The sequence below is a fragment of the Magnolia sinica genome, chromosome 1, assembly GCF_029962835.1.
Source record: "Magnolia sinica isolate HGM2019 chromosome 1, MsV1, whole genome shotgun sequence".
NCBI lineage: Eukaryota > Viridiplantae > Streptophyta > Magnoliopsida > Magnoliales > Magnoliaceae > Magnolia > Magnolia sinica.
Genome location: NC_080573.1, coordinates 113,482,774 through 113,498,741, shown reverse-complemented (window position 1 = coordinate 113,498,741; position 15,968 = coordinate 113,482,774). Strand labels below are relative to the sequence as shown.

General features: G+C 39.0%; 1 protein-coding gene across 1 annotated transcript in view; it reads right to left on the bottom strand.

Annotated features, from left to right (window-relative positions):
* LOC131254592 (phosphatidylinositol N-acetylglucosaminyltransferase subunit A) overlaps positions 1–9,966 on the bottom strand; it is a 46,494-nt gene extending 36,528 nt beyond the window's left edge. The window contains exon 1 of the mRNA XM_058255387.1: positions 9,772–9,966. The gene's annotated coding sequence lies outside the window, so the exon portion shown is untranslated. The remainder of the gene's footprint in view (positions 1–9,771) is intronic.
* Between the last annotated feature and the right edge of the window lie 6,002 nt (positions 9,967–15,968).

Below are 15,968 nucleotides of genomic sequence, written 5' to 3'. Positions count from 1 at the left end.
TCTCAAGGTGTACTATTATACCTATTGATTATGTCTCAGTTAATGTCACATTCTATGAAAGTACCCCTTAGTTTTCTGAAGATGGCAAGTCATAGCGATTTGAAGAATGTCTGTTACTCTTCCCATTGTGCCTGACACAGAACTTACATCGAAAGAAATGTTTGTAAAATGTTTAGTTTCGCCATTGCGAGTATACTCCAAATGTCCCAAGTGCAGTAATGGAATTCATCCAATTGAGGCTTCCACCAATAATCTGAATGTCTCTGACATCTTTAGCATCTAATGAAGACAGCTTACCCATCGCTCTTTGCAAGGGTAGACGTTCTTGCACTCAACATCTTCTTTCTCATTTCGTTTCTTTCCGCTGGGTTATCTCCCTCTTTCCGCAAATTTGGTTTGGCCTTGCCATTTGTGTTTTTCCTCATTCTTTCCAAAATGCTTCCAATCGTGATGGATACAAAGGAGCTATGGAAGATGAGATGGTTACTCTCCATCACAATCAAACTTGGATTCAAATTGATCTTAACTGATGGAAAACACACGGTTGTGTGTCAATGGATGTATACAGTTAAGTACAATCCTAATGATAAAGTGGAACACTTAAAAGCTCGGTTAGTTGCTAAAGGGTACTTTCAAACCCAAGGAATCGACCACCTTGAAGCATTTTCTCTGACAGTAAAGCTTAATTCTATGCAAGTAATCATTTCGGTTGCCATAAATTTGGATTGGTAGTTATACCCCAGCTTGATGTGAAAAATGTGTTTCTTGATGGTAATCTTGCTGAACAAGTCTATGTGAAGCAACTCTCTGGCTTCATTGCTCAAAGGGAGAAAGTTCGTCATCTTAAGTCCATTTGTGGTCTAAAACAATCCCCAATAGTTTGGTTCGACAAATTCAATACAGTGGTGTTTGAATATGGAATGGAATGGAATCAAGCTGACCATTCCGTCTTTAAGAGGCGAAGTGAGGCAGGTGTTATTGTCTTAGTAGTGTGTGTAGATGATGCCAGTGACAATGCGAGTATTGACAAGTTGAAGACATTTTTTTGCAGCAACACTTCTATACAAAAACTTGGGCCATCCTGATACTTACGTATTGAAGTAACAAGATCTAAGGTGAGAAATAATTTATTGCAACGAAAATATGTGATGGATTTAATGGCCGAAACTGGCCTTCTGGGAGCCAAACCAGCTAAAACGCCTGTGAACCCAAATCAGAAGTTTAGCCTGGACCAAGGAGAATTTATTGATGATCTGGGAAAATATCATCGACTTGTTGGATAAAATTGATTTATTTAACGATCACCCAACCTAATATCACTTTTGTTGTAAGCGTGGTTGGCTATTTTATGCAAGCTCATCGTGTTCCTCATATGGAAGTCATGTTCCATGTACTCAAATACATAAAGGGAGCTCATGGTCATGGTACCATACTCTATACAAGCCCAATGATCAAATTCAAGTAGACGGGTATTCAGATGCAGACTGGGCTTATTCTCCATTTGACAAATGATCTATTGTGGGCTATTATACCTTTGCATGAGGTAACCTGGTTACGTGGAGATATAAAAAATAAAGTGTGTGGCCCATTCAAGTGTAGAGGCAAAGTATAAGGCAATGGCTCATGCAACGTGTAAGCTTGTTTGGCAGAACACGTCAACGAGTAAATTGGGATTTATCATTGATTAATCTAATTTATCACAAGAGAACTAAGCACATCGAAGTTTTTTTTTTTTTTAAGGTGATGATTTTAATGCAAGGCCAAAGCTGATCAAACCAAAAAAAGGGGATAAGAACCCTTGCCTAAAACCTTTAAGGCTAAGGCCCACCGCATTACATTCAATTTAGCCATTGCTAAAAATCCTCAATACCTACCTAATATGGTTCCTAAAACAACAATTTTTCCTTTCCCCCCAAATGAACAAATGCCAAGCAACAATGAAAGTCTCCTTCTTCTTCTTTTGTTTTGAGAGAGAGAGAGAGAGAGAGAGAGAGAGAGAGAGATGACAAAAACTTTGTTGAAAAGAATACAACAGCGCTACTACAAAAGCAAGGCATCAAGATCAGCAGGACTGACTAATTTTACAAAGGAAGCCCACTCCGAAACAAACACTTTCTACTAAACATATGGCCTCATTAATTGAAGACAGCTTGTACTGAAAGCACCGGTCATTTTGAATCTTCCAAATAACCCAAAAGATTCCCATTGGACTCAGCATCCAAACTACTTTGCGAGATTTACCGGCAATACCCACATGCCAAGACCACAAAAGATGATCAATAGACATCGGCATCACCCAGGATACAGGAAAAAGGAGATGAAAGTACTCCCAAACTTGATGAGTAAAAGGGCAATGGATAAAAAGATGGTCAATTGTTTTAACATCATGCACATCAAACATATGTTTGGAACCCTTCATATATATATATACATGAATAAGAGATCACCTTTGAAGATTATCGATGGTCAACACTCTCTTCCTACCCAAAAGCCAAACAAAAGTTGCAACTCTTGGGGGAGCTCCATAAGACTACTGATGAATGGAAAGGAAGAAGGGGAGGATGGCTTAGAGATCAGCCGGTAAGACGAACGAACCAAGACAATACCCGAACTGGGGGCTCTCCAAACCATCGCATCGACTTCGGAGGGCAAAGGAACGTAAAGCTTTAAATGATTGAGCAAGCTAAAAAAAAAATCCTCCAATTCTTCATCCATAGATTTTTATGACATGGAGGAGACCAAACCGCCACACCGCCGCTTAGGGAAAAGCATTGACTCACAAGAATAGACATCTCCATGACGGGATGAGCAATCCTCAAGAAAAGACCTTGACAGGGCTGATACCCACACCAAATATCAACCCAAAACCGAATATGGTTCGCTCTACCAAGAGAAAAAGAAATACCTTCTTGAAACCTATGCTCGGTGGAAACAATCGCCTTCCAAATGTATGAGGCACGATAAAGAAAAGAAGATCTTATGCTCCAATCACCCATCTAAGTATCGTATTTGGAAACAAAGAGATGCCTCCAAAATTTGCCTGCCTTGGAGCCAAACCTCCAATGCCATTTGCCAAGAAGAGCAATATTCATAAGACCCAAATCTTTCAAACTGGCTCCTCCTTCATTGAGAAGTTTACAAACTTCTTCCCATCTAAGCAAAATAAATTTCTTGCTATCCGCAGCCCCTTTCCACAATAAATCTCTTCTTAATTTATCAAGCCTATCTAACACCAATTTTGAACATTTGAATAGGGACATGAAGTATACCGGCGCGTTGGAAAAAGCCACCTTGATGACAGTTAAACAACCTCCCAAGGAGAGGTAACGGGGCTTCCAACTTGATATCTTACTTTCGAAGCTTTCAATAACTTAATCCCAAAGGTGTTTTGTTGGTTTTCCTATGCATAAAGGCAAACCAAGATAAGATGAAAGAAAAGATCATTGCTTACAACTGAAAACATCCACCAATTGCAATAAATCCTCACTTGCAACGTGAATACCTAGCAATTCGGTTTTAGAGATATTAACATTAAGGCCCGAACTACTTCAAAGTCCCCATATTGTCCCCCTATCTTTCCCACTCCTCACCCATGCCAAGCTAATAGGAAATTCTCAATTGAATCCAACATCACCCACGGCACGCCAAACAAGACAAATGAGCTATCCCACACTTCCTTGGAGAAAGAGTAATGGATAAAGAAACTCCTTGGCGAAAAAGCAATGGATGCAAAGATGATCAACCGATTTCTCATTTACCATACACATCACACAAACATTCAGTAGCACCATCATCCTCTTTCGAAGATTATCAATAGTGAGCACATTGCTCCGTCCCACAAGCCAAACATGAGTGGCAACCTTGGGAGAGGCACCATATTGCCACACAACATCAGTGTGACGAAACTGCACTTCTATCAAAGACACGATGATTACTTTTTATAAGGAATTAACAAAGAAATGGTCAGACTTCTCTTTGTTCCACACCATTGCGTCCATGTCTCCCGCCAAAGGAATAATGTTCCATCGGCCGCTCTAAGAGTTTAACGAAATCTGACAACTATTTTGTATGTTAGACTCCTACGACAAGGGGAAGCTCAAAGCACCTCCATCTCCTGAAAATGTGAAACATCGCACAACCGAGATATTCGCCTCTAAGACAATTTTAGCTAGCCTTGGAAAGTCTTCCCGCAATGCTTTCTCACCCAACCAAACATTCTCCCAGAAATGTATCCTCTTACCATCATTCAAAGAAAAACCCACCCCCTCCAAAAACTTTAGCCCCAACCCAGCCATAGACATGCATAAAGACAATGCCATATATAGAGATGAGTCCCTAGTCCACCCCATGTTCGAAATATCGGTATCGCGTTATGTATCGCATCCTTGGGATACAGATACGTATTGGATATCGCATGGGATGTATCATTTGTATCGGGTAATTTATCGCACTTTTTGGGAAACATGGGGAAACATTGGGAGAATGATTGAATTTTTCAATGAAACTTCAAGAATTGTTTTAAAAAAACCTGAATATATACTTTTAAATCATGACATCTCAAGAAAGGAGTGCACATAATAGGTTTCCTTTGCATAAGGTCCTAAGCTATGCATTGTCTGTCTGAACTAATGCAACTATATTCAAATTGAATGCATGACATTTAGAGTCTATGTGATGATCATTTCATCAAACACTCCTAAATACGTAGAAATTAGTCTCCATTGGCAGCTACTTGAAAGAAATTTTTTAAAAAAGATTAATATTTTAATAAAAAATTTATTAATTTTAATTAAAGATGTTTTTTATTTTTCGAAAATTGACAAGGAATTAACAAATCAGTAGATCAGCCCTCATACATACTCGATTTCATGTTTGGAGTGCAAAATTGCAAGCAATTTGGTAGAAATTGGGAAATTTTCGAATTTCTCCATTTTTTTCCCAAATCAAACCACCTACACTCAAATTTCAAAATTAGAGTGTAGGTGATGATCATTTCATCAAATACTCCTACATACTTCGAAATTAGTCTCAATAGATACCTAGTTAAAGGAAATTTTTGAAAAAAAAAACATGGAGAACATGTATAACCAATGGATATCAAAATCAAAGCTCCAACTGACGCAGGACAGCCCTAATTATGATGCATGCTCATGGAGATAATTAAACAACGGAAATAAAAGGAATAAATGATCTAAAATTCTAACAATAATCATCATAACTGAGAAAATCATAAAGGAAACATGCAATGGAGCGGACCATCACTACAACCATGGAGTATGGAATTCAATTACTACTTAGGTTGGATCCGGCGAGGGATGAGACCTCCCGATCTTGCATGGTCACACCCAATCGATCAATGAAGATCACTAGTCCGAATAACCAAGAAGTTTCTCGGATTAGGGATTTGAGAATTTGGGGATTTAGGGTTTAGATCGGTTCTCAAGATTTTGATCAAAGAGGAATTAGCCAAAACAAAAAAAATAGAAGAAAGAAAGTTATTACCTTGAGAAAGTTGGAGGGGCACAAGAAGAAATTAGAAGAAAAAGATCAAGGGGAGAGAAGAAGCACCATTAGAGAGAAGAGAGGAAGGAGGCAACCAAAGGGTTTGCTTTTCATTCATCAATAGTTGAAATTCGTGTTTAGGGCTTTACCCCACTTAAATAAGCACATAAAGACATAAAATTACTAAAATACCCCTAGGATAAGCAAATAAAGATATAAGATTACTAAAAGACCGCTAACTAAGTCAAAAAAACGTGCAAATAACATAAGTATGGGAAAGTTTGGGCGCTCGGTCCTCTTTCTCCAATCTTCCTTCACATGTGTCTTCCCTAAGTGGGGTCTTTTATATGTCCAATCACATGTGAAAGGTCTTCAGCTCCTCAATATTCGCCTATCCACAAGGATGGCACTTGTGGTTGGCGCTTTCTTCGTTGGTACACCTTGAATGCACCTGTGTCCGCATCACCAACTCCATGATTTTTCATGCAAAACATGAAGAACCAATGGATTTATAACCATTTTACACTGATTTAACATAATTTCAACAAAAAAAAGGGATCGGAAATTGAAAATGCTCATTGAATCGAACATGTGGGATATATCGGCACTACCTGTGCATTTCCTATCGCACAGGTGGGATACAAGATATATCGTGGGATATATCAGTTGATATCGTCGATATTTAAAACATCGAGTCCACCAGCCCTCTACCTGAAACCCATACTTCCTTGCTATAACCTCTTTCCAAAGATTGTCATCCTTCAACCCAAACATAGCCATTTTCCTAAAAGAGCATATTGGCGGAGTTCATAACCTCCAATTTCCCTAAACCAGCTTCCCCTTCATCAAAAAGTTCACACACGTCATCTCATTTCATCAAATAAAACTTATGCTTCTCTTCAGCTCCATGCCATAAGAAATCCTTCCTAAGCCGCTCCAATCTATCCAAAATGAATTTCCGACATCTGAAAAGAGACTTAATTAAATTGAAAGATTCGACATTGCTGCCTTTATTAGATTAGTCCTAACGAGACAGTTTGTGATGAATTACAGAAACATATTTGGTCGATATTAAAAAGAAGTGCCCAATTAATATGTAAATGACACTATTAATATAAATGTTTCATTGAAAGAATACACATGGATATCTTTCTATGTACCATTAACATTCCCAGAATAAATGCACAACTTTTCCTTGGATCAACAAAAAAATTATCGAAAAAGACATTTACAATGATGAAAGAAATAAAGAAGGAATTGATGAACATGTCAACCTTCCTCCTAAGGAAAGATGTATGCTCTTCCATCTTGAGATATTTCCTTCAAATCGCTCAATGACTTTATCCCACAAATGCTTGGTCGGTTCCCTATGCATAGCAGAGGCTGAGATAAGAAGAAGGAAATGAACCCGCACAACAGTCGAATACTTCTGCAAACTTGACCACTTCCTCCTTAGAGAGACGAATGCCCAAGAACTCACTCTTGAGGATTTTACGTTTAATCCCGAAACAACTTCAAAGCATCTAAATATTCCTCAAACTATCCACTTTTGCCCCTTCCACATCACAAAATAGAATAACATTGTCTACATATTGAAAACAAGAAACTTGGAAATATGACTTATCCACCCTAAAACCTTCAATAAGCTCCACGGCTAACCCTTTATCCAACATCTTGCTTAAAGCTTCAGCCACCACCACGAATGAGTAGGGAGAAAGCAGGTACCCCTTGAGCGTCCTCTTAATGCCGAAAAAATATATATATACATTTCGGAGATCCTTTCACCAAGACCAAGAACGACATAACACAATTTCAATTGTTACTTCATTAGAGAAAAAGTTGTAAGTAAGAAAATTTGCATGCCACTTTGTCAAGTCTAAAGATCAATTGGCAGATGTGTTCACTAAGTATCTTGTTCGTACTCATTTGGATCGTCTCATTGTCAAGCTGGGTATTCATGATTTATATGCTCCAATCTCTATGTGGCCCACTTCACATAGAGATTATGGTTTCCATTATTTCATTTCATTATTCCTTTTGTTTAGTCCTTAAGGTGACGTGTTAGCATAAAGTTTAAGCATGTGGGCTTAGGTTATGGACTAACTTAAGCATGGGAGTATTTTTGTACTTTAACATATATTATGGAAGCCCTAATGATAATAAGAGGAGAGGCTAGGGGTTTCACAACTTCTAAGCCTTCTCTCTTCTCTTGCTTCTTCTCATATTCTCTCTCTTTCTACTTCTCAATCTACTCAAGTAACAACAAATGTTTCTTAGAGTAGAAATACATTTCCTAACAAAGAAATATTAAAAGAAGGAAACTAAAACCGATCTAAAAAAGATATTTGGGCCTTTTGTTGTGCACGCACGTGCATTGTTGTCATGTGCGATCACATATGCTATTTTTTGGCATATGCGATCCAAGATAGCATGCGATGGCATACTTTTTTGTGCGATATGTAAGTGATTGCATATGCAAGTATCCGATGGCATACTCCATATGTGATGGCATACTTTGCATGTTGTGCTTTTTTTGTGAATTGTAAATTGTATTTGTAAATTAAGTTGTAACTTGTAACTTAGAAGTTGTTCAAGTTATCATTTATCAATAAAATTTCTACATTTGAAATTTTTAATAGTTAATTCCCTCTTAATGTATTTATTGAATTTTATGTAAATATAATATAAGTAATTAAATATATATAACTTATTTTATAGATGGTCTAATAGTCTTAAACACTAAACTACAATGAAATAGGTTAAAAAAAAAAAATAAATAAATAAATAAAAATCCAATCACTTGTAGTAATTAGGCATAGTTTTTTTCTAATTTTTTAGATTTTTTTTCCTTTTTTATATGTTTTTAAATTTTAATAAAAATAAAAATAAAATAAAATAAAAAAGCCTGATCAATATGTGAACAACATATGCCAATCACATACAATGGCATATGTGATTTGACAACATCGCAAATGTGTTTGCATCACCCATACTCATCAATTATCTTATCAAGATAGCTATTACTCATGTCCATTGCCTGTCCCTTAGTATTTTTTTTTTACAAAGAAGTTGCATTTGATATCCTTGAAAATTGAAATCACCACCAACAAATTCAAATATCATAAAGCACCCCGTGCTAAACACTTGGGCATTAAACTAGCCATTGTATACCAAATTCCCCCATCCTAGCCAGTATATAGTTGCACAAAGCATGAAGCAAAGTGGCAATAATTTCGCGGGTAGAACTGGAGAAGCATCTTGTTAGCCCATAAAAGTCAATAAAATCCTGATCCCGACCGTTCACCATGTCTAGATCACCTCTTTTCATATGCAGATAGTGCCATAGACATCTGTTTCAAAACATTAGCAACTATAAGCCAGCCACTGAAAGCCAAATTCTCCAATACTGGCCAGCATATAGTTTGCAAAAAGCATACAATTGCAATAAATTTGGGTGCAGGAGCAGGAAAGCGTCTTGTTGGCACATAAAAAGTCAACAAAATCCCAATCTAGACCATTCACCATGTCCAGATCACCTCTTCTCATAGGCACATAGTGCCACAGACATCTGTCTCAAAATGTTAGCAAGTATAAACAGCCAGCAAGCAGATATCAGGTGTGACCTCCCATATCTCTATTGATTATTTATTATTGTTTGGATATTTCCCATAACATCTGCATTAACAAAAGAAAGTCCAAACCGCACACCTGGTTAGAAGGATCGTGCCTTCCGCTAGAATTTTCTAATAAAAGTGATTTTCTAGAACCATAAGTAATCCCTGATGGGCCCACTAAATGGCATCAAATTGGCAATTGAACCTATCCGCCTATGCACAACCTTCCCTCCCACCCACCCATCATCATTCATGCAACAGGTCTGATCTTGGACTCGGCAGACGTTGAGTTTGTCGGTGCACAGAAATCTCTGTACAGTGCCAGTCCATAATTCAGTAATCTGGACCGTTGAGCTAATGGGCCCCACCCGATTAGAAGGCTAACGAATTGGTACTGTGGACTGTAACCAAAGAAACACAGGAAGATACCATATTCATCAGAAGAAGAAAAGGGAACCAACACGATTTTAGATCTTCCAATCTGAAGAGATTTTTGGGGTATCCTTCGTACCAGATGGGGGCTGATTGTATCAACGTCGATAATTCCACTTGTCATGGAATGGAACAATACGTGCTTGTGACCTGAACCCTCTAACAGCTTTCCCAACCATCGAAACCTAGAGAGAGAGAGAGAGAGAGAGAGAGAGAGAGATACCGGCCTTCGGCGGCGAGGATCTGATCGACAGTTACCGTGGAGCTCTGGCTGGGGTGTGTGCCAGTGATTGGAATGAATCGGGGTTAGATCGCGTTGTGTCGGGAACCTCGGGTTGAAATTTGGGTCGGGTCGGATAGCGGGTTCGGTCCTCTTAAGGTCACGTCGGGTTCGGGTTGCCCCGTCCGAACGAACACCCGAGTCACTAAGCTCTAGCTATGGTATACAGTAATCGGGTTTTTTTCTTTTTCATTTTTAGAAGGGGGAGTGCAGGGAAATGGATTGGCTACTCCCCGTGCGGCCCTGCCACCAGCCCGGTGGCTGCTGGACGCGGATTTCCTGCGAAAGCCTTTCGCAGGAAGTTCCTGCGCAAGGGTCTGGGTGGGGCCCACTATAATGTATGTGAGAAATCCATTCCGTCCATCCGTTTTGAGATCTCATTTTAGGTGTGAGACAAAAATGAGGGGGATAAAAAACTCAAATGGGTCACACAAGAGGAAAAAATAGGGAAAGAAATTTCTACCGTTGAAATGTTCCCAGTCTCCACCTTGATGTTTATATGTTATCTAAACCGTTTATAAGGTCATTTTCAATGGGATGAAGTGAAAAAACCAAAAATATAGACTGATGCAATAATTTTTTGGCATAAGAATGTTTCAACGGTGCTCACTGAATGATCACTGTTTCCTCTCGTGTGTCCCACATTAGTTCTATATACACCTAATTTTTGACATCAAGTACTTAAATGATCTCTAAAAACGGATGGACGGATTGGATTTATCAAAAAATTGTCGGTGGGCCCCAGTCAGCATTCTTGCGCAGGAACTTCCTGCAAAAGGCTTTCGCAGGAAATCCGCGTCCGTGGCTGCTGGTCGGGGCTCTGTGGGCCCCACCATGGTGTATGTGTTTCATCCATGCCATTAATCCATTTTTATAATCATTTTAGAGTTATCCCAAAAATTAAATGGATATAAATCTCAGATGGACCACACCACAGGAAAACAATAGCGATTGGATATCCACCATTAAAATCCTCCTAAGGCCCACTGTACTGTTTATTTGACATCCAATCTGTTGATTAGGTTATACAGACCTAGATGAAGGGGCAAAAAACAAAGGTCAGCTCAATCCAAAACTTTTATGGCCCCAAAAAAGTTTTTAATGGTCGACGTTCAATCAATACTGTTTCTTGTAATATGGTCCACTTGAGATTGGAATATACCTCGTTTTTGGTCTCACATTACAAAATGATCTATAAAAATAGATAGACAGCATGGATGAAAAACATCCATCATCGTGGGGCCCACAAAGCACCGACCATTAGCCATTGGCTGGTGGCAGGGGACCAGCCAACCCGTTTACGAAGTATACAAAGAGAACGTGAGAGAGAGAAAGGGACGCTGATTGCATATGACACTGCCGTTACTGACCTCGCTACTGGACGGTGCTCCGTGGGCGCCACCATTATGTATGTGTTTTATCCACTCCATTTATCCAATTTGGATAATTATTTTAAAGTATGATCCCAAAAAATTGAATTAGATCTAAATATCAAATGGACCACACCACAGGAAAAAGTGATGATAGAACAGCTGCCATTAAAAACTGCCTAAGGCCCACTGTATTGTTTATTTTCCATCTAACCTATTAATTAAGTCACACGTACCTGGATGAAAGTAAAATACAAATATCAGCTGGATCCAAAACTTCTGTGGCCCAGAGAACTTTTTTATGGTGGGTCTTCAATCACCACTTTTGCCTGTGGTGTGGTCCATATCAGGCTTATACATTTCTCATTTTTTTTGGTTTATGCCCTAAAATGATCTAGGAAAATGGATGAACGGTATAGATAAACCACATACATCATGTAGGAGCCCACACAGCACCGTCCAATGGCCGCTGGCTTAGTGGCAATGTCATACGCAATCCGCGGTACGCAAATCCCGCCAAACGAGCACCACACGGGGTGCTTGGGGCATGGTACTGGGGAGGATGGGATGGAATTAAATAAACATAATTATTACGTATGGCAAGGATGGTCCCTGTTACTATCAAATAAGCTTAATTTCATGTTATGTTTATAATACTGTGCTACATTTAATGAATATACCTACCATCATTTGAAACCATTAAAAATAACATACATGTATTATATCTAAACTGTTCATTTATTTTATTACCTCATTTTATGGCATGTGCCTAAAAATGAGGCAGATCCAAAGCTTATGTGGCTCCAAAAAAGTTTTCAATGGTAGATATTCAATCCTCGCTGCTTTCTATGGTGGGGTCCATTTGAGCTTTATATCTACCTGGTTTTTTTGGCCCATGCTCTAAAATGATCTCAAAAAATGGGTGGATAATAAGGAGATAGCCAACACATCATGGTGGGACCTACACAACTTGCTAACATTAAGTGAAATTCACACAAGACCCAGTGCAATTGGATCTCATCAAATTCCAAGCTTTTCCATTCTTTCCAAACATTGAGTGGAATTGGCACAGGACCAAATGCAATTCCGTCACACCTAATCCTATCAAATACCAATCTATTAGCATGCACCAAACGCCCCCTAAAAAGTAACCGTGGTTACGAATCCCCTCTTTAATCTACCATGAAAGCTCATAGCACTAATAAAATCCTTTCAAGAGTTACATGTGTAACATGTGTGTCACTATACTATTATTCTATTGGGCACATGTCTTATTAATGGCATTCTAAAACAATTAGATTATTAATTGCATCACTATAATTACTTTAATATGATAAGTGTTGTACAAACATTTTTCATGTAAATCAACGGCTAAGAATCATTGGATATTGTGCCTGTGGCCCATTTGAGATTTGAAATTTCATCATTTTATGGTAGAGTATACATTTTAGTGGGCTTATTACAACCATTGCTTCAAACATTACATGTGTTAAATATTAAAGTTGATTTAGTAATTAAATTCAAACCCCATAAATACACCATGTATAATTATTTTTGGATTAAAGTTATTCACAATACCAGATGCCAAACATGATAGGAGGATTTCAAGTTGAGGGGGTTCCTAATCCATGCTCCCAAACAAGCCCAAGGTTTTTGTGTTTCCAATTTTCCAAGCAAAATGACATTTTAAACAATTTGAGTGGCATATAAACATCAAGATAGAGCCGCGAAGACTTCAACTGTGGGCATTTATTTCTTCACCTTTCGCTTTCACATGGCATCATGAGTTTTCTATCCACCTAATTTTTCTGCCGCATATCTAAAAATGAGCTCGCACGTAAGTTCTTTACAAACATCATGGTGGGCCCCACCCAATTTTCAGCACACAAACTTCTGCCTACTGGCGGTTCTCTATATGCCCTACTATAATGTATGTGTTTAATTCAAGCCGTTCAAACTTTTTTCCAAGTGCGTATCAGAGCATGAGTCCAAAATCGAGGCAGATAAAAATCTCAGGTGGACCACACTACAAGAACCAATGGTGATTCAATGTCCACCATTAAAAAAATTTAAAATTTGGGAGCCACAAAAGTTTTGCATCAAGTTAATATTTGTGTTTTCCCTTCATCAGCTGGTTAGATGGCAAATAAAGATTGCAATAGGCCTTACTAAGTTTTCAATGGTAGGTGCTAATCATTGTTGTTTTTATGTGGTGTGGTCCACCTGAGACTTTGATCTGCCTCGTTTTTGGGCTAATGCCCTAAAATGATATTGAAAAATGAATATACAGCAGGGATAAAAACATATATTACGGTGAAGCCCACCGTCCAGTGGTGAATATGCCTGCTGTCAGCATCAATGCCCAATCCGCTTATGGAAAACACAGTAGTTTAATCAACGGCTACATGCAGAGGGACAGACAGAAAAGGGTGCTTATGGTTTATAATGTAACCGGTCTTTTTCTCCATTTGTGCCTCACTCGAGTTATGGATCTACCTATTTTCTAACATGACACCATATCAAGTCAGCACCAAAGGCATAAAGATTGGATTTTCCATGATGGTGTCTTCATCCCAGTCGACCCAAAACCTTTGTTGCATGGCGCTTAGTTGTCGCTGCAATTCAACCCAAAATGGCGTAAACATTAGTAGTAAGAGCCAAGGCTAGTTATACATAACAAAGAGGAAAGTGAGCTATTCATAGTTAACAGTTAATGATGTGTTTCTTGCTATAAAATCTAAACAATCTTTTGCCAATGACATCTTAACCCTTTGATTGACAATAAAAACCGTTGGCGTGAGTTGTATATTAGAGAGATTGTATGAGTAAATGGTAGTTGTAATCCCCTGATTAGAGGTGTAATATACGCATAGCCTAATATAGGCCATACCCAACTACTATATGTAGCCTTCCATCTTTGTACAATAATATACGAAAAATTACAAAAAAATATTCTCTACAAGCTGTCATGGTATCAAAGCAGTCGATCCCTATTCTTTGATATATGTAGCCTCCTAAACCGAAACACCCTACTTCTCCCATAGCCGACACTAATTCCAATCTTGGTGAGTCTCCATCATCTTCTACCTTGATGGAACTGACCATGAAGGTGACTGAAGCTTTGAATAAAGTCTCAATCTCGACACCGACAACAAGCGTAGGCGCTGCACTGATTGAAATCAAATTGGATGGATCCAATTATACTCTCTGGTCCCAAGTGGTTGAGATGTATATCGCAGCCAAAGATAAATTGGGATATATCAATGGTGACCTTCCTCATCCGTCTCCAACGGATTCTACGTTCAGGCGATGGCGAACTGATAATGCAATAGTCAAAGGATGGTTAATCAACTCTATAGAAGCCTCTCTTATCAGTACCTTCATTCGCTATCCAACCGCCAAACAAGTGTGGGATGCTATTGCCACCACATTTTTTTGACGGAAGTGATAACTCCCAAGTCTACGAACTCTAGCGGCGTGTAAGCCAACTGAAGTAAGCTAGTGGTTCGCTGGAAAAGTTCTACAACGAACTGCAGGGACTTTGGCGAGAAATCGATTTTCGTCAAGTGCCAGATTAATGTGCAACACTATAACTCTATCCTTCAAGAAGATAGGGTGTATGTTTTCTTGAATGGCCTTGATGACCGCTTGGACCATATTCACAGTGAAGTATTACAGATGCAACATTTTCCTACGGTAGAGCAAGCATATGCCCATGTCCGTCGAGAAGTTGTCCGACAGGTTGTGATAACAGTAACTGGCGGCGCGAATGACACACCTGAAGCAGTCTTGGCCTCCAAAAGCGTCAAGAATGGCTCGAGTTCTGCCTCAAATGGCGGATCTTTATCTCTAAATAGCAGCAAGTCCAATGCTACTCCACATCAGAAGCAAAAGATCAATACCGAGGGGACAAAATGCTCTCATTGTGGGAACACTAAGCACACCCGTGACACTCGCTTCAAATTGCATGGATATCCAGATTGGTGGCATGATCTTCAAGCCAAGAAGAAGCGTGATGGAGCCACTAATTATGCCAATACTGGTATGGTTGCAATGGCGGTAGTAGAACCGCACTTGTCCCTATTTCCGACTAAACCTCCCACCTCCAATTCAAGTATGGCTCTACTCGGGTTTAAAAGCAGTGATGATTGCAACACATGGATTCTTGATTCCGGAGCAACTGACCATAAGACATTTGATGCACGAGATTTTTGTCAACATACTCCTCCTCGGTGAGATAGTATTGCCAATGCCAATGGGGTTACTTCTTCGGTAAAAAGGGGCTGGCACTGTAATGTTATCATTAGCTTTATCATTATCTAATACCTTACTTGTGTCTTCCCTTTCTCCCAAGATAATATCTGTGAGTCAGATTACTAAAGAGCTCAATTGCACTGTACTAATTTACCCGAAATTTTGTCTTATTCAGGATATTCTCTCGAAGGAGATCATTGGGCATGGTACTAAGAGGGGGGTCTATTATATAAATGATTTCAGCATGGACCGCGTACATCATGTTGGTCAGCCGAGTGATACCAAGGCGAAGCAGATTTGGCTTTGGCACCGTCGATTAAGCCATCCTTCGTTTGGTTATTTGCAACATTTATTTCTTAATTTATTTTCAGAGTTGTCAGTTTCAGATTTTAAGTGTGAGACTTGCCTTTTAGCCAAGAGTCATCGAATATCTTATCCTTTACGTATGAATAAAAGTGAAGTTCCATTTGCTTTAGTTTACTCTGATGTGTGGGGGCCTTCCCCGAAGCCTACTTT